The 22,592-nt window shown below is 43.9% G+C and overlaps 3 long non-coding RNA genes across 5 annotated transcripts; 2 read left to right on the top strand and 1 right to left on the bottom strand.

The window, feature by feature from the left end:
• The first annotated feature begins 1,976 nt into the window (after positions 1–1,976).
• LOC130532197 (uncharacterized) lies at positions 1,977–4,432 on the top strand. Its single transcript, XR_008952277.1, has 2 exons — positions 1,977–2,662; positions 2,799–4,432. It is a non-coding gene; the product is annotated as an uncharacterized LOC130532197 (long non-coding RNA).
• On the bottom strand, positions 2,555–20,593 carry LOC130532196 (uncharacterized). Of its 3 annotated transcripts, none has more exons than XR_008952276.1 (4): positions 20,499–20,593; positions 19,829–19,944; positions 18,674–18,749; positions 2,555–3,076 (listed from the first exon to the last, which is right to left on the bottom strand). It is a non-coding gene; the product is annotated as an uncharacterized LOC130532196 (long non-coding RNA). The 3 variants fall into 3 exon arrangements; XR_008952274.1 differs by lacking the exon at positions 2,555–3,076 and adding an exon at positions 15,295–15,450; XR_008952275.1 differs by lacking the exon at positions 2,555–3,076 and adding an exon at positions 17,753–17,889.
• Positions 17,820–22,514, top strand: LOC130532198 (uncharacterized). The gene is made up of 4 exons (XR_008952278.1): positions 17,820–20,143; positions 20,938–21,098; positions 21,246–21,345; positions 21,516–22,514. It is a non-coding gene; the product is annotated as an uncharacterized LOC130532198 (long non-coding RNA).
• The last annotated feature ends 78 nt before the right edge of the window (positions 22,515–22,592 follow it).

Raw genomic sequence — 22,592 nt, 5'->3', positions numbered from 1 at the left:
CTCCCATTTTACACAGACAATGAAAAACAAAAGGCTTGGAGCATTAGCTACACCTAAATATCCCATTAAAATGAACAAATTAAATGGAAGATGGTTTTTAAAAAAGGGGGGGATCCATCTTTAGTCTGGAGAAACAAAACCAGGAAAAACGATGATCATTGAAAATGGAGAGAAGCAGAGCCGTGCTAGAACTTCACCGACCAAGTTTAAACTTGGAGAAACAGGAGCAACAGATGCAGTGGTGGTGCATTGAGGAGGGTATTAGGGTGAGAGACACCCCAAAAATCTCCCCCGCTGAGTGTGTGTGTATGTATGTGTGTGTGTGTGTGACAGCAGGGAGCAGCTCAGCGCAGGACGCTGCACACAGCGAGGGGTCATTAGACATGGTGGGGTGACCCACATAAAAGACACACACTCACTCACTCACACACACACAGGCACAGACACACACACAAACACACACACCATGAAACTTTCCATTCTGCTGCCAATGTGCCATGATAAGCATAAAGCTGGGATTCTTTAGCACAGGCTTTAGGACGGCCATTGTCACAGGATTTGGTGCCGCTGGTCCAATAAGCCCAAATAGATTCAGCTCATCTCCTGAAAGTCTTTTCACCGATGTAATAAAACATTTCACTTGTTCTAAAAATGTGGAGTGAAAGCATCATGTGATCTGGTTTCTGTTTCCACGCTTGCTTTTTTTTTTCTTTTACTGTTGAGCTGATTTTCTGTAATTCTGTCAGGATTTAGCACTTTGTGATGCGAAGATAATCAGCGTGAGGCAACATTTACACAAAAGTGAAGCCTCGAAATGACTGACGAAGTCCTGTCTGACACAAAAATCCAGTTCGCTAAATTCTCCAGGTGGGGTCTGTGTTGCAGGATATTTACTTGCACATTGCATCACCCACACCTGTGCACATAAGCACATGCACACACATTTCTCTGTGCATGCAAAGTTAATGACTTTATGAATTAATGAATGACGAATAACGAATCACTGAACGATATCCGGACACTGTTAGGATTGCATCTTGAGTCCATTTTTAACAATTCTGCTTTCATCGTTTAATAAATACAAATATACAAATACAAAAAACATTTAAATTATGGTTGAAAGTTGCACTTTATCATCATCCCTGACATAATCGGCAGATAGCTCGTTGCTAAAAATAACAGCTAAATGCTCCTCCGCTCTTTTCGCCAGTTAGCCTAGCCAGCATCTAGCCTGTGAGTTGGTGGAATGTTGATCTGCAGGACGGATCAGGCTTTCAGGAATGTCTGCAGAGGTAAACTCACAACAACTTCCTCACAGGCAGTGAGCGGTGCCGTGCAATCCAAAGTCCAGGAATTATTTTGTGCACGATCCGCAAGCATCTGTTCCTTTATAAATGGTGCTCGGCCTTCTTCCCATGTAACAAGGCCAATTATTGATTTGACTAAGTCGAAGCAGCATCCTGGTCTCCGGAAACTCAAACACAATATTGTGTTCTGTAATAAATCTTCGGCCATGTCATTTTTTCCCCCTCTCAGATAATTAAAATTTGGCTGCGTGGCTCCACTTCCTCACAGTGCTTCACAGCAAACAGATTGGTGAGTTGGCCTGCAGTTCTGAAACTCCCCTTCTTTCATTATCCTTATCTCTCCATATCTCCCCCTATCCTGCCCCCACAACACACACACGCACACAGTACATTGCCAGAGGGACTTGCAGCAGCTACTCTGTGTGTGTGTGTGTGTGTGTGTGTGTGTGTCTGCACAGCGGGGAGTTGCCAATTACAGCAGTGATTAAAACCCAGTACTGTGGAAAGTGAGAACTGGAGGAATGGAGAAAAGAGAGGCAGAAAAAAGAAAGGAGCAGAGACACAAATACAATGAACAACAAACGTGTTAGTAGCTCCCCCATGTGCTTAAAATTACAGTTATGTCCTGAGTTAAATGCTTAAGAAACTGGTTTTCTGCAGCATCGTTCTGCCGGCCGCCAGCGCTGAGGCCCACGAGGTGATACAATTTGCATGGGAAGCTTAGAGGTGCAGCGTGAAGGTGTGGCTCTGGACGGAAGGGATGGAAGAGTGACTCAATCTCTTTTCCTTTTCACACCTTTGACCTCCTCACCGAACCCAGAGAATCATGAATGGACGAGGGACACCAATCAATCAGGAGAGAGAATGAAAGAAGAGAAAGGGAAGAGGGAGAAGGGAGCTTAATTTCTGCTCCTTCGGCTCGTAATTATTGAACTGATACAAATGAACACTCTATATTCTCTCTCTGCAGGACTGTAGTCCAAACAATTTCAATCTTTCCAGGGTGTTTTTTCCAGGGAAGGTAATACAGGGACGTGCATTTATATTAGCTACAAAGTAGGCAATAAGTAATTGGTCAATTGGAAATTTAAATAATATTAAAACAAAGAGCCACAATCTGAAACTGAAAAAGGGAAACCAGTGCATGCTGCAAAACCAGGAAAGTGGAACCACGAGTCCATTCCATGTTACTGCTCTCACATAGATAAATAGGGGTTTTGGAAGTATTTTCCTGGGGTTGTCCCACCTTCCTTTGCTCTCCTGCAGGTACAGATCCACTCAACTTTACTATCACAACGTTAAGAAGAGCCATTTAGCATCATTTTAGAGAAAACTCCATTCCAGAGAGTGCACAGGTGTGTTTTTCATTGATTCAGCATTTATTCATCTATTTTATATTAAATTCTTATCAGCACATCAGTTTCTATAACGAGTTCTTGCCGGTGAATTTCAGTAACCTGGGAAATTAAACATACTTTCCCCCCAACCAAGTCTCGCACAGTTCATCACATATTTCTGGACTCTCTCTGGTGGATTCACTGGAGGCCGAACCGACCCGGCGGAACAAATCCGGCAGCAGTTCTGCCTCTGCGGCGTCAGAGAGCTCGGAGCTCCACATCCTTCAGCCCGTGACGCGACGTCGTGCTCTGCGTCGGTTTGGTGTCAGATTTGCCATTAATACAAGACTCCCGCTGAGCGGACCCATTTATGTCAGTCTCCTGGTGCACTCACACTCTGGAGATCTGGTCTTTTCGGGGGGTTAAAATTCTCTAAAAAACAGGACATGGGAGGCAAATAAATCCAGCGGACTGCCCACTGACACACAAGCGCAGTTTATGTTAAATACTAACAACTAAACAAACAGGTCGACTCAGTGATTTTGTCATTTATTCCATTTCGGCCATCTTGGTAAATATTTTTGGATGTGGAAATGAATTACATATTGTTTTATTTGTTTACAATAAAGGTTTTCTAGTAAGAAATTCTGATTATATTGACTGCAAAATCATGTTTTCTTTGCCACAAATCCAGCTTCCATAGATCATGTGACAGATTATTGGCTCAGAACTGTTTGGGTTATTGATTGTGTTCTCCTCACTCACTCTCTCTCTCTCACACACACACACACACACCTGCATTAAACCATAGAAGGTCGCCAAGTGGATTGTAAGCATATTTTTCATATAAAAATTTTATTTTCCACCTCAAAGTGGCGTTTAAATCGTTTTATTCATCATGCTGAGCCAGGCAGCCTCTTTCTAATGAAGCCAGCGGACAGTTTTGATGTGCACGTTTTTACTGCTTTTGTGTGCAGGTGAGCTATCTGCAGTGCTCACACGCCGACCCCCTGCTGTGTTTAATCAATACCGTTCTGAATTCCAGCCTACACACACACACACACATTCATGCACACATTTGCTCATTTACTCAATCACACACAGATGCACACATGTATATCTGTTCCACCGAGGGAATACTGAGCACAACTTGGTGCATAAACAGCATGCACGTGCTAACACACGCCCGCTGTGGCTATAGGAACTCATCACAGGTCGAGGTAATTATTTCTTCCCTTTCTTACTTTTGTGTGTGTCAATGTGCGTAAGAGAAAGATGTTCTCAAGGGTTGAGAGCAGGAATCAAATCAATTTAAGTCCATCCAGGGTGGCTGAAGACAGAGTAAACAAGTCCGAACGATAACACAAGAGCGGGAATGTCATATTTCCTTTGATGTTGTGATGCGTTCACATTTATTCAGATGATTCCGACGGCAGAAGCAGCTCTGGGACCAGCTGAGCCGGAATGGAAATGGCCGGATTCAAGAAAACTCCCAGTCGGATTTGCGAGTGCATTCTGGGTTTTTTTTTATTTTTTTCGTAAGGCACGAGTTTTTGTCCAGCGCCAGGAGGTGAGAATCATGAGTGGAGGAGTCTTTGGTGCGAAAGATGTCATGTGATGGGAGTGATGGGAAATGCTGCAAACCAAAGAGGAAGTGAAGCATTGTTTTTGCTTTCTGTACGGTCAAAAACTTAGATTTGAATCGAATAAAGTCAGATTCTCCTCTGAATTATTCTGCTGTGCGAAAATAAGCATGAATTAAAAAGCTGCTGCTCTGTGTGAGGATAATTAACGTCGTCATTATTTTAGACACACGTTTCTCCTGCTGTCTTAGAGGACAATTTCCGTCACTCCTGACACCTTTACACAACCTCTCACACTCACACACACACACACACCAGCCAGCTCCCCTGCTGCGAGAGCAAACACTCATCGCACATGATCACCATGACGATATAGAAATATGAATTATGCATAAAGACAGCCTCGCCTCGTCTGTGGGTACAAAGCCAGGCGGCTGATATTCTCCTTTCAATTTATATAGGAAACATCCCCTCAGTATTAATAATATATTCCACCACATTATTATCTGGCACATTACTGTTCCATAGATTTGTGATTTGTTGGGTGTTCTGCTGGTTTATTGCCCCCCCACCACCCACCCCGGAGAGGGAACATTAACAAATTTAATTCAGGAAACAATCGTGTATTGTGCTCTTCATATGAGAGACACGGGTGATAAAACACTGCATTCATATTCCAGGTCTAATCACAGCAGCGCAGGGATAATTCCAGTATTGGGCTTCAATAAACTGCTACTGCACGGGGGTGGGGGTGGAGGGGGTAATTAGATTTTAGCTGACTTTGCTTTTCTTCGTCATGTCACTCAGAGGTCACAGTGCAATTAAACACTCTCAGAACGACGGCGCATAATAGGCACGGAAGAACGCCGCACAATGTCCGTAAGTTGCCTATTGTTTATTAAATTGGGTCCAAGTTGGATAATAGACGAGAAATTCATCAATTGGAGATTCAAAGGACGCTGACAGCACGAAGCATCTCCCCGCGTACAAACCCTGGCGAGAGCAGCCGCGGCTATTATTAGATATTCTCCCAAAACAAGTTTGACACCGAGATTATGGAAGCGATGGCAGATCCAGGTTTGATGGGCAGAGACAGGAAAGTGAGGGAAAACCGAGAGAAAAGGTGGAAAAATAAAACAGAAGCTGCGTTATTAGGTGAGAACGCGCTTAGAGTCGCCTGTCAGCCGTAATCCGATAAATAAAGATGTCACAAAAATGGCGGAACTTCAACTGGATTTCCGTCACTGAAGGCAAAACCGATGACCTTCAGGGATGCTGCTCATCACATTAAACAAATATTCATGCGGTCTTTTAAAACGTATCTCTTCGCTGTGGTCACGGTTGGTGCGGCGTGCACCCTAGGCTCCTTATCCAAAAGGCTCTTGATGTGTCGCGGGCATAAAGCGGAGGTTTGTTTGAGTCATTTTCAGCCAATTCTTGGCAGACTGGGCGAGGCTGACATTAAGGTGGCGCTTTCAGATCTCTCAGAACCCAAAAGAAATCAGGAGTGGGGGGGGGGGGCTTTCTGGGAATTCTGTCTGGTTTTAATCTATCCCTAGTAAATCAGAAAAATGCCAAATATAAACATGATGACTTGATAATTTTGTCACGCATGCAGTGCTAATCTAATGAAAATACGCTATAAATTGATATATTTAGCATATTAGAGCACAGATGATAAAGCAGCGCGCTTCTACACTGCAGTTCTGTGCTAAATCTAACTTAGTACAACAAGTACAACAGATAATAAACAGCAGTGGCCTAGTTTGTGCTTTCCTTTATTTATTGGACCTAATTTGGTAGTTTTCACCATCTTGCACTGAATCCCACTTGATGTTCTTGGGCCTCAGTGTTGCACCGTAGCAGTAAATACCCCGCTAATTACCCGGCGTGGCAGAATCAAGTGACACCGAGATGACAGAAGCGTGCGCTCGTGTACCCGAGTGGTGTTTGGGTTGGTGCGATGGTGCTCCCACAACTGTCTGCTGACACCTCCTTGGTATGTAGGAACCATCTCTCACGCTACATTATTTAAAGAGCGGGAGACGCAGACAGGAGGGGGGGAGGAGGCGGGGGAAGAAAGGGAGGAATCCAGGTATCCTGCAACAATGTTAAATCTCAGCAAAACTCCACTAATTACAGCGCCCTCCATCCTCCCAAGCCTTTTTCTGTCACTCTCCCTTCATTCCCTCTCCTCCGCAGCTTCTGTTTGTTCATCCAACCCCAGCCACATCTCCTCCCCCTCTCCCTCCCCAGCCTCCTGCTCCAGCTAACGACTTGCAAGAAGTAACATGATTAGCATGGCAGAGAGCGGAGAGCCGCAGCCTGCTGCAGCAGCCAGGCAAGCACGGGCGCCAGCGCTGCAGCACCAACGGGGGCGCCTCATTTGTTTGCTGTCTTCTTTTGTTTTTTAGTGCAACTTGTTGTCCTTTTACGCTCGTCATGTGACACCACTGATTCTGTTCAGAGCATGCTGGGAAAAGTGGACGGTGAAGCAGAAGAAATTCACCCTGTTTTAAATATATTTTGATTTTTTTTTTTAAATGCAATTTTAATTCGCAGAAACAACTGATGTGAGCTTTTTCTTTTCTTTTATTTCTCGGCGCTAGATCTTTAAACGGATTAATATTTTTACTGAAGAGTTTTTCAGACATCATTTATCACGTAAGATAAGCCTTTTTAGTTTAACGTTTCTCCCTAGACAACAATTTAACAGGATAACAGAAATACAAACTTACTCCAGAAAGACAAACTTGTAAATCAACTGTTCACACCAGAGGAATAAAAGAAACAAACTCCTAAAAGAAGAATAAAGGCGAGAAATTTAATCAGCGGTTCAGAGATGACTGAAATTGATATCACGTTAATTAAATTTAATTGGAGGGCTGATCTTGATACTGTTAAAGCTCTGAGCAAAAAATAAGTCAAAGAAGGAAATAAACATGATTTGAATAATGTCAGAAATTTAAAAAAGATGAGATATAGACACTTGGAAGTGAAGTCTCGAGCCCTTACTGCAACAAACCTCGGTGGAAGTCCTGAAGAAACATTTGTTTGTAGTTGTTTTTATCTTTAGAAGTGGACTGAAGGGGTGGGGGGAGTATGAGGGAATGCGGCAAAAGAGGAGAGGGGAGGGAGAACAGAGTGGTTTTAGGCTGATGTGAAAGCCAGCAGGTCACAGGGGTTCCCTTTGAATTTAGAACAAACCACAAACACTGAATGTCTGCCCCAAAAGGTTGAATGACTGATTATAATGGCTGCCTGCTTCCATCTCGTCCCATCAGCCTCTGGGAGCTGCTTTCTTAAGACCGCTGTGACTGGCGAGCTAACGTGTGAGCGGGCCCAGCGTTTACAATTACACATTAAGCGTTTAGCCGATGCTCTTATCCCGGCACAATGGGAGCGGGTGCATGAAAGGCCGCGGCGTCCGTGGATCCTGTGATCCTCGTCAAACGGCAAACTTTACAACAGGTGACGAGAGGATGGGGAGACGACGAGCCAACAAAAGGGCACATGACAGAGCCGGAGCGCTGGCTCTCGGATCCAAATGAACCGAGCTGATCACCTCTCTGCAACCTGTTTGAGCAGCCATGCTTGCATACGCTGTTGCAGGCTCTGTATCACATTCCAGGCATTTTATCGAACAAATCAGGCATGTGGAGGAACATTAAAAGGCAGCAGCTCCTTCTCTCCAGCTAGCGTCTAGAACAAATGCTGTGTGTCATTTCTCCCGTTAGCATATGTCAAGGTCACACTGAGCATCTAATGAGGTGTGATCCATCAGAAAGAGGTGTAGACTTATGTCTTTATTGAACATTATCGAACATGCAGGTGCTTTTAAAAGCTCTGCAACTCATTCATCTGAATAGGATTCTTACCTGGGAGCAAAAAAGCAGGAGAACGAGACTCCATAAATATGTCACATTTGACGCAAAAGCCATACAGTAATATGTAGCTTTAAATTGATGGAGAAATTTAGACATTTAGACATATGTGGACATATTTTGTCCACAGTTCATATGTGGACATAGACATATTTTGACATATGTGGCTGACTGTAATTTTTGCCCAGAATAGGGCTTTAGATTTCTTAAAAATGCCTAAAAACAGATAATTGACGACGTGCAAACAACTGGCTCTCTCTGTAATGATCCCGCAAAAAAGCTCGTCTGCTTTATCCTTTTTTCTGTGGTGACGTTCAAATCTAACTTAGCCAGGAAAAAACAAAGATGACCATTTTAATGCACCAAAGGCCCAAATTAAAAACGCAGATGACGTCACGCGTGTATAAACAACAACAGTGCATCTACGGATACCCTCAAAAACGGCTACAAGCCCCCGTTACTATTCTGCCAAACCTCAAAAGGAAAAACCAGAGAAGGAGAAAATGAGGACAGCACAGAAAAGCAGGTACTCACTCAGATAGATGCAGGCAGAGCCCTGAGAACACATCACTAAAATGCATGAGTCTGTCTACTATCCTGTCAGGGTGCAGGCTACAGTCGCCTTGGCCCTGGCCGGGGCGTTATTTGTGAGCCAAATCCTTCAAGAACAAGGAGCTTTCTCTGTGCCGAGACCTGCCGACAGACAGGGGGCTTTGAAGGCCCCCAACCGAGAGAGCGGCACGGAGCTTTGAAGCCAACTGAAAACTCCAAATGCAGGCAAGCAAGAAGGGAAAGTTGGAGGGGAAAAAGGAGGATGTAGCTGCTCTTTCTCTGCCGATTTTGTTTTTTCTGGTTGGGTCCCCCCCCCCCCACCCCAGTTTGGTTTAGAGAACGTTCGGGTCCAGTTTGTCTGTGACGGTGAACATTTGCATCTGAATCTCAGAGAATCGGGAGCAACGCCACCTTGTTTTTCTCTGATGAAGATCTGGGAAAATTATCCGAAAATTACCTCCGCGAACAATCATCCGAACGGCTGATATTATCAAACGCAGTCGTCTGTTTGGAGGCTGAAAAGACAGAATACAAGACACGGGGGGAAATGTGATGCAATTTACATGGGTCTATTTCCATGGTAACAATATTTTTCCCCTGTAAAATCGCCTCTGCCTCTGAGCTAACCTGTAACCTGGAAATGAAAGAAAACAATTCAAACTATTTGGCTCAATCGAAATCTGAAATTGACACAAATAATAGCTTATTAATTTAACTGTACTTGTGATTATTTTACTCCTATTTTCTATTATTTGGTGCACATCGCAGCAACAGACTAATGAAGATTTTCTGCTTCGAGCCTCATGTTTGAAACGCTCGTGCTGAAGTCACCTCGAGGGCTGATCCACGGTTTTAAATGTGACTCCGGGCTGATTAATGGTCAGAAGAGCAGGCAGAACTGAGCCCAACTGCACTTTCGCGCCGCCGCAGCTGTTTCTGGACGCACATCTGCGATCGGACGGCGGTGCCGGACTCTCAGAGAGCCATCAATCACTTTCTCCTCCTCTCTAACTCTCTCTCTTCAATAAGTCCTTTAGAAGCACACAGACCATCTCCAGGAGACAAAACCGTGGACAAGCCTCTGTGATGTCCTGACTCATTCTGCTCCTCTGCTCTCTAAAGACTCGGGGCCGACGCAACGGGACCCAAAACCAACACGCACATAATGGGGCCTTGTTGGAGCCGCCTTAATGTTTCTAATGTTATGTAAATGAGGAGGGAAGAGGGCAGGAGAGGAGAGGAGCGGAGGTGGAGGCAGTGGGAGTGTTTGCGTGTCCGAGGAGGCCTCTAAGCTCCCATTACCAGGGGATTAGGCAAATGCCGCTGTTGTATCGATGCTGGTTCGACAGCAGACCGCCAGCCATAATCCCCTCCTCTCTTCTCCTTCCGACAACGCCTCGTCAACGCCTCGTCAACGCCTCCTCGACGCCTCCTCTCCTCCTCTACATCTAGCCTTTCGCGCCCGCCTCCGAATAATCCGCGCAAACTTCTAAATCAACTTTTCCGTCGCCTCGCATCAACAGAAACACACACATGCACACACATTAACTCGGTGCACAGCCGGTGTAAATTTGTCTCCTCATCGATTTCTCGTGTGATGCGCGGATGTTTGCGCGCGGATGTGTGAGGAGTGATCGATACTGAAAGTCAGAGAGTGCCTCTCTGTTCTCCGATGCATTCGCCCGAGGCCTCGCGGTGCAGTTATTGTGACCTATTGGCCTCTAAATGCATCATGTTTTCCGTTTGTTGCTCCTCGACACTCCAGGCAGGCGACGAGTGCAGGTCTCCGGATGCTGCTCGGCGGTCCCTGGGCGCGCTGGTGGCTCCTACAAAGGATTTTTTTTTTTTTTTTTTGAGAAATCTTTATGCTTTATCTCCTTTGGATGCTTCGTCGACAAACAGTCTCAGCGCACAATCGCATTAAGGAGAGAAGAAACATGGATGAAATAACAGGCTAGTGGCAGGTTGCTGGAGAAAAAATTACATGCCAAGAAATGTAAAACGGCAAAAAGGAACAAATATGAACCAGAGTAAACTCTTCCTGTGTTAATATAAACTGCTCCACACAGATGAAGTGTGTCATCAAGTAGTGGCGAAGCTGCTGAGAGCAGCGTTGTGATGTTTGTGTGTGTATGTGTGTGTGTACATAGTGACACACTTGCAGGCAGAACTTGGAATACTCAATTATCACATTAGCACATCCAGAGAGAAGCCGAAAGTCTACACACACACACACACACACACACACACACGCACACACACACACATCTCTGAAACTGAGGGCCCCTGCTGAGAAGCTCAAACACAGCATCAGAGGGTGAGGGAGGGGGCTGATGGTGGTGGTATTGTGGGGTGGAGGAGGAAGAGCGAGGGGGGGGGGGGGGGCTGTTGAGTTGGGATGAAGCAAGAGGCTGGTGAGTGACATTGAGATGAAGGTTAAACACGAACCGTCCGCTGCGTCTGGCGATAGGACTTTAACTTTAGCTTAGCAACCTTCGTTACAGCCATTGACAGTGTTGTCAGCCAATTAAAGGAGAGAGTGGGGTTGTTATGTAGATCAGCCCAGCCTGCAGCTCATAATTGGGCTGTTTACTCTGCAAACAGACACATTTCTGGAAGCCCAGAAGCTTTACGTCACGATCTGCACAAATGCCGATCCACAAAATGCCAGGAAATCTGTCACAGGGGCAAAAAAATGGTTGAGTTTTGTCTGGCACAGAGGATGTAATTCATACTATACACACATATTCAGGATGCTTTTGTAAGTAAAAGTTCTTAACTACAAATGATCTGGAAGTTATGATGTGCAAAATATAAGGTCAGTTGCTTCTCCTCACTGCACCCAGAGAAACGGCTGCATGAATAAATGTATCAGCTAAAACAATGTTAATCATAATTTGACCTCACACCCACTCGAGGAAAACAACTGTGATGGTCCAGGTCCAAGTCTGATTGTTATATAAAACATGCAAATGTGCCATAAAAATCAATTCCAATTTGATTATCATAAAAAAGAAATCAGAATACTCTGAGCTTCAGCACTGTTTGTAATTAGCATTAAAGTTCGTGCTCTCCACAAGGTCGGTGTTAAATGATCACTAAGATTATTTTAATGTCCCTTTGATGTTGTTGTAAAGTCACGGGTCTCTCACAGAGCCAGAATTCCGACCAAATTGCCACAAAATAGTTTAGCAAAAGTAGCGTTAGCATTGTATCACTGAAATATTGATCCGGTTCAAGGTTGATAGGGGTGACTGGGAAAGAAGAGGGTTATTCTGGGTAACTGAGAACATTCAGAGTGACTGATTAATAAACAGAAGACTTTGAAAGCCTAAGGTGCTCTCCTAAGGTGTGCAGCAGTGGTGGGAGAGTTAACCGCTGCTGGGTGTTAGCTGCTTATGTCAGCTGATATGTCATGAAAGGGTCTAAATAAAGTCCAGAGGAGAGAGAGGAACAGAGAATGAGGAAGAGAGAGAGAAAGAAATAGAGCGAGATAGGGACGTTACTGAACTGAACTGCATCTGCGGTGAGGTGTTGGTATGATACTTTGGCTCTGGTCTGATGTTGTTGGCCGACAGAGACGAGAAACACAACTGTGATGGACGCGGACTGAGCGGAATGTTGAGAGGGCCTCAACACACGTGTTGTGTTGCAGTGATAAATTCAGACCATAGTTCTCCGCCTGTGATTTTATTTACACAGCGTGTTGGCAGAATGTAACACCCCCCACAAACACACACACACACACCACAATACACACAAATCTCTTTTAAAAAGACTCTTTCATACAGTTCAGTTGGTGCCTTGAATATGTTGGTGTAATAATTGATGCAAGAAAATGGAAATGCCGGGGTTACTCGCTGTGTACTTGGCTCGAGGCTCATGTCTGCTTTATTCAAACGCGGCGAAAAAAGGAAAAAATAAAGTATATTCAGTGTAATGTAATTAAAATTTGACTGAAGCATGCAGTCAGACATTGCTACAGTAATGTGAGCTGCTTATGTGATGGCTTTTAAAATAGCCATCACATAAGAAGCTGTTTGATTCAATGCAACAACTAAAACGTGATCAGGAACATGTGGAAGTAGTTTTGATTGCGAAAGCAATGCTAATACAGTATATATATATATAGATATATATATTTTTTACACAATGCACATGAAACACTGCTGTCAGCTGCAGCGCTACGCTAATATGGGCAAAAATCTTAACATTTGTGTCATAAAAGTTGAAACTAAATACATTTTCTTTAAATACAGTTAAAGTTAAGCGCAGTTCAATTATAACAAAAATAAAATATTGCCGAAAACATGAGGTAAGCAACTTTTTTCTTCTAACATCAGCATGGCGTCAGGTTCCTGATTGGCCATTTCCAGATCAACTCCTTCGCCCCTCTCAGCCAGGTTACTGGCTGTTCCCTCATTCCTTCCCTCCACCGCTACTTGCGAACTCTATTGCTTTCTCTTTTTCGGCATCGACTGCATTGATTTTTTTCCCCCAACGTCTCACCGTCTGAAAAATCACAGCAACAGAAACAGGGCGATGTGGACGGCAGCTCCCTGAACGGTGCCTCCAAGGATTTTACACTCCATAGAGCTTTTGTGAAAGCCAGAAAGTAATTGACAGCCGGGTTTAAATGTGATTAACCGACGGTGAAGAGCAAAAGAAAAACAAACAAGAGAGACAACGCAGATTAAAGTGCACTCTCGGCCCCGGAGGGGGGGGGGGGGGGGGGGGGGTGAGGTGGGGGGGGTGAAGTATAAGCAAGCAAGTGTAAAATTAAATTTGGGTCCTCGAGACTCGACGGCAGGTTGGAGTCAACAGCAGAGTCAGTCATTTATTGTTAAGACTGGAAACACTTTCATTTGGATGACAGAGATCTGACAGATTTTTAAAAAAGGAATAAATTGATCATAATTAGAGCAACGATAGCTCAGTTAGCTCTCAGGTAAGCTAGAGTTTTGCTAGGCAGCATTAGCCACCAGCTCCACTGATCAATCACTTTATAAAAGGTGCTCTGCTCCATGGTTTTGGGTAACCTTGGCTATTCAGCAGGTTCTTGCACCTAAAGTCATCAAATAATGAAATTTATTCAGCCTTCATTACTTTTTTCACATTTTGGGACCTCACCAGGCTTCTATTACTGATGAATTAGGAGCGAACGCGAGCCGATTCTCATTAATCATTCTAAAAAAAATGCAATTTACAACCAAACTTTGGACTGAGCCGCTGTTGCTTTTTTGTACTTTTTCCCATTTTGAACAAGGAACGACTCATTTTTTGGCATCAATCAGCCCAGTTTTTAATCAGACACAACAGAATCATAACGTGTGCATAATTGCGTGTGACCATCAGAAGTGTGTAACACATTAGTCCGACGACCTTGTTTTTTACACCCCCCCGCAGCTGATGCCAACTGAGGCTGTCGCTGGGACACCTGAGTGTGTGTCAGAGTGTCAGGTGTGGTAGAGCCAGCCAGGCTCAGCCAGTCTGATGGAACCTGGCTTTAATCTGGAGGGGGGGTATTTGCTTTGGTGCGTGCGGTCAAGCGTGAGCCATAAGTTTTGGCATGGCATAATAACAGCAGGGGGTCAGGTGTGCTGTTCCTGGAGGGGCATTAGCTAACTAGATTGGGAATGCCTGCCTGTGTGTGTATGTTGTCCTGGTTTACCTGAGGATGAAGGTAAGACCACCCACAGGTATGACAATAACTGCATTTGTGCAGCTGTTTCAGCCTCGGCAGATAAATCTTGTTCCCTCATTACGGCTCCCCGGCTCCGTATGTGGGCCCATCAGAGTTTTTTCCCAAAATCCAGTGATCGAACAAAGGTGCAGCCCGCAGTTATTCTGCGCACAAATGATGTGCATGTGTGTCTGACAGACCGGCGGCTGGAAGATAACAGTCTTTTTGTTCCTCCTTCTGTTGGGCTGCCCAGTTTGCAACCTGCAGCCTGGTTGCTCTATCTCTTCATCTCTCCCTTTATATCATGTTCGCACTCTCTTAATCTCTCCCCCATACACACACACACACACACACACACACACACACACACCACACACACACACACACAAAGTTTTACCATCATCCCTCTAAAATACTTATTTCAGACTTTAATGTGACATAAATGAGTAAGTTAAAAGTAGAATTGCGAAAAAACACTTGACCAGCATATTTAACATTCTTTAATATCATTGTGTGTATCCGTGTGTAGTGTATGTGTAGTTGTGCATGTGCTAAATCCTCAATAATCTGACTGAACACATCAAATTAGGACTGACACAGAAATCTGAGGGAAGAAAATCCTGACCTCTTGATCAAATATCTCGCCAAAAAAGTATAAACGACTATTCTGATTAAAAGTACTGTGTTCAAACTAATGCGACATGAAAAGTTTTGTAGTAATAGTCCACTTGTTATAAGCTGGTTTTAACAATAACATAAAATATATTGGTGTAATTTTAATGGTAGCTTTCCTCAGTGGGCTAAACCATCATGAAGTGTATGGGGGGGGCTCAGATTCTAACTTCATGATTGTTTCAACTGAATCTGTGTTTGTGGTGGAAAAAAATTGGACAAAACAGGATAAAAATATGACGACCATGTCCGGTGTTGCGGGTTTGACAACACCCAGCTGGGAATATTTATTATTAAGAATTCCACTGTCTGGTGCGTCCTTATCTTAGCTGTGATCTGCCTTTTGCTAGCTGACTACCTGGGAACTGATTCCCACCGAGAGAGAGCTTCCAGGTGGTGGAACATCCTGCAAACTGGGCTGCAGGCGGGAGTCTGAAACCAGAGTAAATCCATTCACAACACAGATGTACAGGCATCTTTTTAATCACATGACAGCTGTGCAGCAGAGTACAAACACCCTAACGCTGAAACATGATTAATGTTTTTCCAAATAGCCTCGCGTCTATGTTGCTTCTCTCTCTGCGTGATAGAAAAACTGTGCTGGGGTGACTCTCCTGCAGCGAGAGCACAAAATGGGTTCTGCTGCACAGACACAGGTGCAAAGTGTGTGTTGTGGACTGGGGGGGGGGGGGGGGGGCGCTGCAATGGGAGTGAGTGGCACAGGTGGCACGAAGCCCCGGCAGTGCCGAGGGCATCGGATCGGCATGTGGCGCCCAGCCAACCCCGCATAGCATATGCCAAGAGAGAGAGGGGGAGCGAGAGAGAGAGAGAGAGACAGTGTCTTTCTAAGGACCACATGAGTCCACAGGTCTCCTGTCTCACATCATGTTAGCACGTCTGTCCGTCTGTCTGTTTGCAAATCACAGAAAGTGCCGTCGGTGGTCAAACTGTCACACCATTAGGCCACACGCGCGCCCAAACACACACGCGAGCACCCCGCCAGCTTGTGTCATTATCATATTCATCAATTATGTAAACAGTCATGCCAGCACGGTAACACACACCACACATGTGCACGCATTCCCCCAAAACACATGCATTTTAATGAATCGCCATGGGGCTCGACGTGACCTGCGCGTTGCCTCTACACACACAAACACACCCGAGATGTTTGACGGTGCACCGCCGAAGGCGCCAACGCGTGTTTGTGCTGGGATACCGACGAGGGTCTGCTGCTATCTGCAGATATGATATATCATATTCATTACAGGCAGGGAAACGCAATCAGAAAGTGCACGTGGTAAACATTTGTGGACATCTACAGTGCAAACAGGCCTCTGCCCCCTTGTTTATCATGTGACGCCAGCATCCTGCCCCTTGCCTGTTGACGCTGAATTGTTCTGTGTTTGCAAATACTTGACATAAAACAGATAAAAGGCTGAATAATTAGCTTCCGCTGCTAACGATCCCGACTCTGTAGTCCAGGGAATATCTCTGTAGCTTCTTATTTCCCATCCCAGGTTATGCGAATATGCAAGTTTATTCCAAAACTGTCTGACTTGAGATCCGTTCACTGTGGAAAAACGTGCGCATCGCGTGAAACTTTTCTTCAGGCGCGTCTGCAGAGGGCCACTGCTGGGAGAGTGTGAATATAGCTGAGCATGCATATTTCATTTGATTGTCAGGATTGGTTTGGAGTGGGAGGAGCAGCGGGACAGGATGTGTCAGGTTCACGTACGCAAACACGCGTGTAAGGACGCACTGAGAACACACCTGACACGTCTGTTCTGAGGGAGCGAGACAGAGCTGGTTAGCAGCCAGAGCACCAGAACATCGCCAAAGTTTGGAAAAAAACACACGAGAGACAAAGGCAGCGAGTCCTGACAGTGTGGGCGGGAGTACCAGTGATGCATATTATCATGAGGATGTCGGGGAAAGATAATTAAAACGATCAAAACGCCACAAATCATTAAGTTAGCCTCGACGTAAATGAAGTAAAACACCTCAGTAATCACTTGATTGATGATTAAAGCAGAATAAACACAGAGATGAACGTTATTTAACTATCTTAAGTAAAGCAGCGTCACAAGAAGCATAAAAGGAATTTGTTTACTGAAAATATATAACCCTTCTGACTCCCATAGCTCAATATTTCTGTGTTTTGGGACCATTGTTCAAAAATAATGGAGGTAAATTGCACTTTTCCCCGTGATCCTCAAAGCAATAGTCGTAATGCATTAGTCGTAACCATAACGACTGGAAATGACAGCGTGGTCAAGATGAAAGGCTCAAGTTGTGACCCAGATGAGTATAAACATTGATGATGAGAGGAGGAATTACTGCTTAATTAGGCAGGTGAATGTCTAAAAAACTCAGAAAAATCACATCAAAATGACTCTTTATGGTAACAGATGCTTCACGAACTCTATATTTTCATGTGCTCTCAGGTTTAATCTAATTTCTGTTATGTATCCTCTTTTCCTGATCCTCAGAACATAATATATACAAAGACGACCCCACAAAAACAAGGAAAAATAAAGGAAAAATGTTTGTTTCGGTGAAAACTATATCACTCATTTATTGTTCTGTATAAATATAAACCAAAAGAAACTTTTAACGTGATTTGAATCGCCTGGTTTGTCACAGGCAACACACGCAGCAACCTGATGTTCATGTTTTTGGCGTGTGGGAGGGAGCTGAAGAACCTGGAGGAGGCCAACAAAAGCAAACCTCACAAAGAAAGACCAGAGTCAGGCTGAACCCAGAACCTTTTGATGCTAGGAGCACGCTGAGCTGTCCCAATAGTTCAGAACGCCGAGGACACGTCCTCTTTCTGCAGTCCATTTGCCCGGTTCAAACTGGTTCAGCAAACTGCACCAAAATGTAAAAGTGGGAGCCACAAAACAGCTTAATAGCAACAGTTTCCGCAGGCTGTAATTGAGGCTAAGACACCCAGACAGTCAGAGGCTAATAATTTAGCCAAAGATTACAGCTGACGCTGTTTTTCCAACTGTGGAGTAAACATTGATTTTGTCTGAGTTGCCAATCCCCGTCTAGCTGAGGGCAAGTCTGTCTGTCCATGTTGACTTAAACATTTGAGATGCTTTCAGTGCCAAAACAAACATACAAAGAGAAAAAGGGCTGTTTTTTTGTTGTTGGAAATGGAACAGATTGCAGGTCATCCCATTTAAACACCCCGCTTTTTTTTTAATGCACTGATGCTTCTGGACTATCATCCTGTTTGTTTTTATGCAGGAAATAAAGTGGAAAACAAAAGTTAAGAAGCATAAAAGTCTGACAAACTCCTGTTTGCTGACTGTGTGAGTAATTGAGGACAGTCAGCTCTGTATCTCCCTGATTAGAGCCAGACTGGGCCCCTAAAAGGACTGAAAGACAGGAGTCAGGTCTTTCTTTCTGTCTGTTTTATCCTCCCATCTCCGCTCTCCTCTCCTACTCCCAGATTCCTATCACACCAGAAAAATTTTCACACAGCGCGTACACACTCGCACAATGACTTGTTCCGCCACACCGACCGGCTGAAACAATACGTCGACCAAATGCGTATAATTGGCCCCGAGGACGGGGGACGGGAGCCAGAGCCGAAGAGGAGATCAGGTTTTGTTTCAGAAATGAGGCTTGAGCAGCAAAAGTCTACCTTGTTGGATCAGCAAACTGCATCCTCCGAGGCTGAGGCGTCCCTGAAGAGGGAACGATGGCTCTTCAAGCAGATTCTGCAATAAAACACAAGTATTTAACACTCCAGTCAATACAGAAGCTGGTTTGAATGCACAGCTTTAGTGCCACTGACATGGTAAGCATTAAATTCCACTCTCATTTCCTTAAGTGTCTCTGTGTAACTACCAGAAATGAGGTCAATTCCTCTGAAAAAGAAGCTCCAGAGCACTTGAAATCAACTCTACCTCCCTCTAAAAAGCAAATGTGGTTGTTACACAGCTGGAAATTCTCATTAGGTAGCTACTTTGTAGTGTCTTACATGCTGTGAAATAACACCAACAAAGCAGAGATTATTTGTTTTTTGCCTCCTGTAGTTGTAAAATATTCATTATTCATGACCACTTTTTTCCCCACCATTTCATTGCAGGAACATTCCAGAAGAAATCCTGTCACTGTCACACAGGAACATGGATTTGAAACTGCACCACTCCTGATCCAGTTTTTTGTCAAACTGGGCTCGTTGCTACCTAAAAATCACGCATAGGTCTGGTCTAGAAGAAATTCAACTTAGGCATTCGTATTGATTCGACTGTGGCTATTTTGTCAAATTCATCCCTAAGTGATACCGTTTGTCTCTGCATTTCAATATTTGCAAAAAACAAACAAATAAATAAATGCAACAGTCGTGTGAAAGAGTCAAAGTGAAGTCATCCCCTCTGAGATTTGAGTGTGAACCACAACCATACGCACACATTTGAAGTGTTCCATTTTCCCTGTGTGAAAATGGCTGCGGTGTTTTTTTCACATGCTCCCAATTTTTCAGCATTTGTCTCCTGTGATTGCAGAAAAGTGAAAACACACACACACACACACACACACACACACACAGTACTGTGGCTGCAGGCACCACTGTGTTTGTGCATGGACCAGTGCCAGTCCAGGCATGGCTTGATGCCTGTCTGTGAGCCTCCTGAGAGGGGACCAGGGGCACAACAAATTGGCACACTAGACTCCTCAGTCCCACCTGCGTTTGTGTGTTTACGTGTGTATCTGTGTGGAGAACAGGATAGTGTGTGTGTGTGTGTGTATGTGTGTGCATGCAAAGCATAGGCTACTTTGTGTATTTTTCTCAAACCTTCTGGCTAAAAGTAGCATCAGCTGCAGATGCTCTCCCTCCATCCTCCTTTTCTTCCTCGTCCTCTACTCGTTTTCTGTCTTTTCTCTCACTCTCGTCTCGTTTTCTTTCCACACCTTTGCACATGCGCATAACAGATTAAATGCAACACCGTTCTTTATCATGGCCTTTAAACCTTTATATCTTTGTAATACAGTTTGTGTCTTTAACCCCAGCTGACTGCTGTGGGAATGCAAGAAAAGCTGCAGAAAACCAAAAAGTAAATGTATGAAAATGATCTTGACAGAAGCTCTAAGATCAACCATCAGCTTCCAGGTTTGATTGTGTCTTTCTCTTCCTGTTTACAGCCGTGACACAATACAATTAAATACAATTCATTTCCCTTACAGTCTCGTAAGTAAATGAGGGGAATCAATTTATTGATTCCAGTATCTCTGGCGTCTATAGCCGGCTGTTATAATGTCAATCTTTAGCTGTTTTATGGTGCATTATTTCAGGATGACCCATTATATCACAGGCCAAGCAATTAGCAAAATTAGCTTGCTAGCGAAATGTGAGCTGATGCAACATAAATTTGGTGAATAACGACAACTGTTTCCTCCAGTAGACGCTATTAACTGGGTAGGTTAAATGTTTTGATAAAATTTATCACACAATTACTTAGCATTACCTTTTTTTGGTGCGTTTTTTACGCTAAAGTCATGTTAATGTAGTCTGAAACCGGAAAAACTGGATTTTTCTGCCTTTTTAACCTAATAAATTGCCCCTGGCTTTTCAGTGATATAAATTGTCGCCCCCTACTGGTTCGGAGAGTAACTGCTTCTTGCAAGCGATAAGTGGTATAATTTAAAAGAAACAAACAAAACCCCTCAAAAACCAAAGTTAACTACAATTAATTCGTAATGAGATGTTATTTGTTAAAAAGCACACAAAAAACATTGAAATATATTCATTCTTACCGAGAGGATAATTATCTGTTGCTGTTCTGGGGTTGAGTTCACACCCATCATGTTACACCTCAGACACTCACAGAGGACGTTGTGGAATGTTTGCACCTGACTTTATCTGACATTCTCTTAACGATAGTCTCATTCCTTTATTATTCAAAGGTCACCAGTGAAAATGGTGTGTGTGTGTGTGTGTGTGTGTGTGTGCATGTGTGTGTGTGCGTGTGTTTGTGTGTTTTGGTCCCCAAGATCACAGAAGTGAAGGCAGTCCCATCTCCTGGAAATGATATTCATACATATCTCATCTCATCTGAAGGCAAAATGTAATGCATAATATTTCTGTTTCCTGCTAACACAGAAAATGAGCACATGTGGCAAAAAGAGCTTGCAGTAAAAAAAATTCAGTGTCAGGTTGTAAAGGAATGAAATTGCCACATTATCTCCTAATTTTGAACATTTTCAATAATCAGCAGGGTAGAAGCGGTGGGTAAGAGGGACCTGATCCTGGAGGCACGTGTGTCTGCAGAAACTGGGGTCATGACCTCAACTCTCCTTCAGTATTGACGTCAGGTACCTTTACCATCACTCACTGATCCTGTCTCAGCAAATACGGAGCATTTCAGTGGAAATTTCATAAACTGGGAAGGTCTTTCAGCTGTGATTATTCAGTGAACCTTTACTTTTGCCTGACTGGTCTTTGGATCATACTTGGATATTCTGTGCCTGTTTTTCCTCATCAGCCAGGAGATGCAGGGAGAATCTGATGCTCGGCCAAAGTCAAAGAGAACACCTTTACATAACTCACCGTAAAAAACAAGATGAGGACCCGTCACCAGGAAATTGTTGACAGCCTATCGGTGGAAATATGAAAGGACATCTTTAGATATGACCTCATCTGAATTAATGTTTAGAAATTGTCACCGTTGAAGAACACATGAAGACGGAAAGTACAAGAAGACAAGGAGGAGGTGATGGAGGAGAGAAGGCGATCCTTTAGACAGACACATAATCTGTGGACTCAAAGGAGGGGAATGCCATTGATCTCCCAGAGGACAATACAATACTGGGCCCTCTGTAACATTTCACACACACACACACACACACACACACACACACACACACACACACACACACCACACACACACACACACACACACACACACACACACTGGGGTCAGACCTTTTGGGTGTGGTGGTGAATAGAGTCTAATTCCTATTCAGTCAGTTGGAAGCTCTCTAAGTCTATAGAGAGTCATTGTCAGGAAGCATTACCCAGCATGCCGCACACTATATGAGGCCGCGTCCATCATGGGAAATGCCGTCTATTCCACGAGACGGAGAAAGATTTTTAAGCAGGTTATTTCTTCCAGCTATTGTTTATTTCAAGTGATGGAATGTAACCAAGTACTTTGATTCATCTCATGTATTTAATTACAATTTTATGTTAGTATTATATCTGAGTCCTTTGGTTTCTGTTACTTGACAATTCAGTCTGTATTCAAGTTTCTTTCCCCCTAGAATTTTAACTCATCCAAAAAAGGGGAGTTTTGTAATTCAGAAAGGAAAAAAAAGTTCAACTTTTTCACACGTTCCCTGTGACTTTCCCAAAACGATATCCTTGCCGAACCTGCCTTTAAGATGCAAATTCCCTTTGCATTGACTCTCTAGACTGATAAGACGCAAATGTCACCAATTTCATCTCGGTTGTTGGGAAATGCTAATGTCTAAATTAAAATCTAATGATATGGTATCTCATTGAAACTTCAGTGTGCGTTCTCTTAAATGGAAATATTATGTTTAATCTGAGGAAGAAAAGA

The sequence above is a fragment of the Takifugu flavidus genome, chromosome 10, assembly GCF_003711565.1.
Source record: "Takifugu flavidus isolate HTHZ2018 chromosome 10, ASM371156v2, whole genome shotgun sequence".
In the NCBI taxonomy this organism is placed as follows: Eukaryota; Metazoa; Chordata; class Actinopteri; order Tetraodontiformes; family Tetraodontidae; genus Takifugu; species Takifugu flavidus.
Note: the sequence above shows the minus strand (reverse complement) of the source record. Positions and strands in the feature narration are given on the sequence as shown.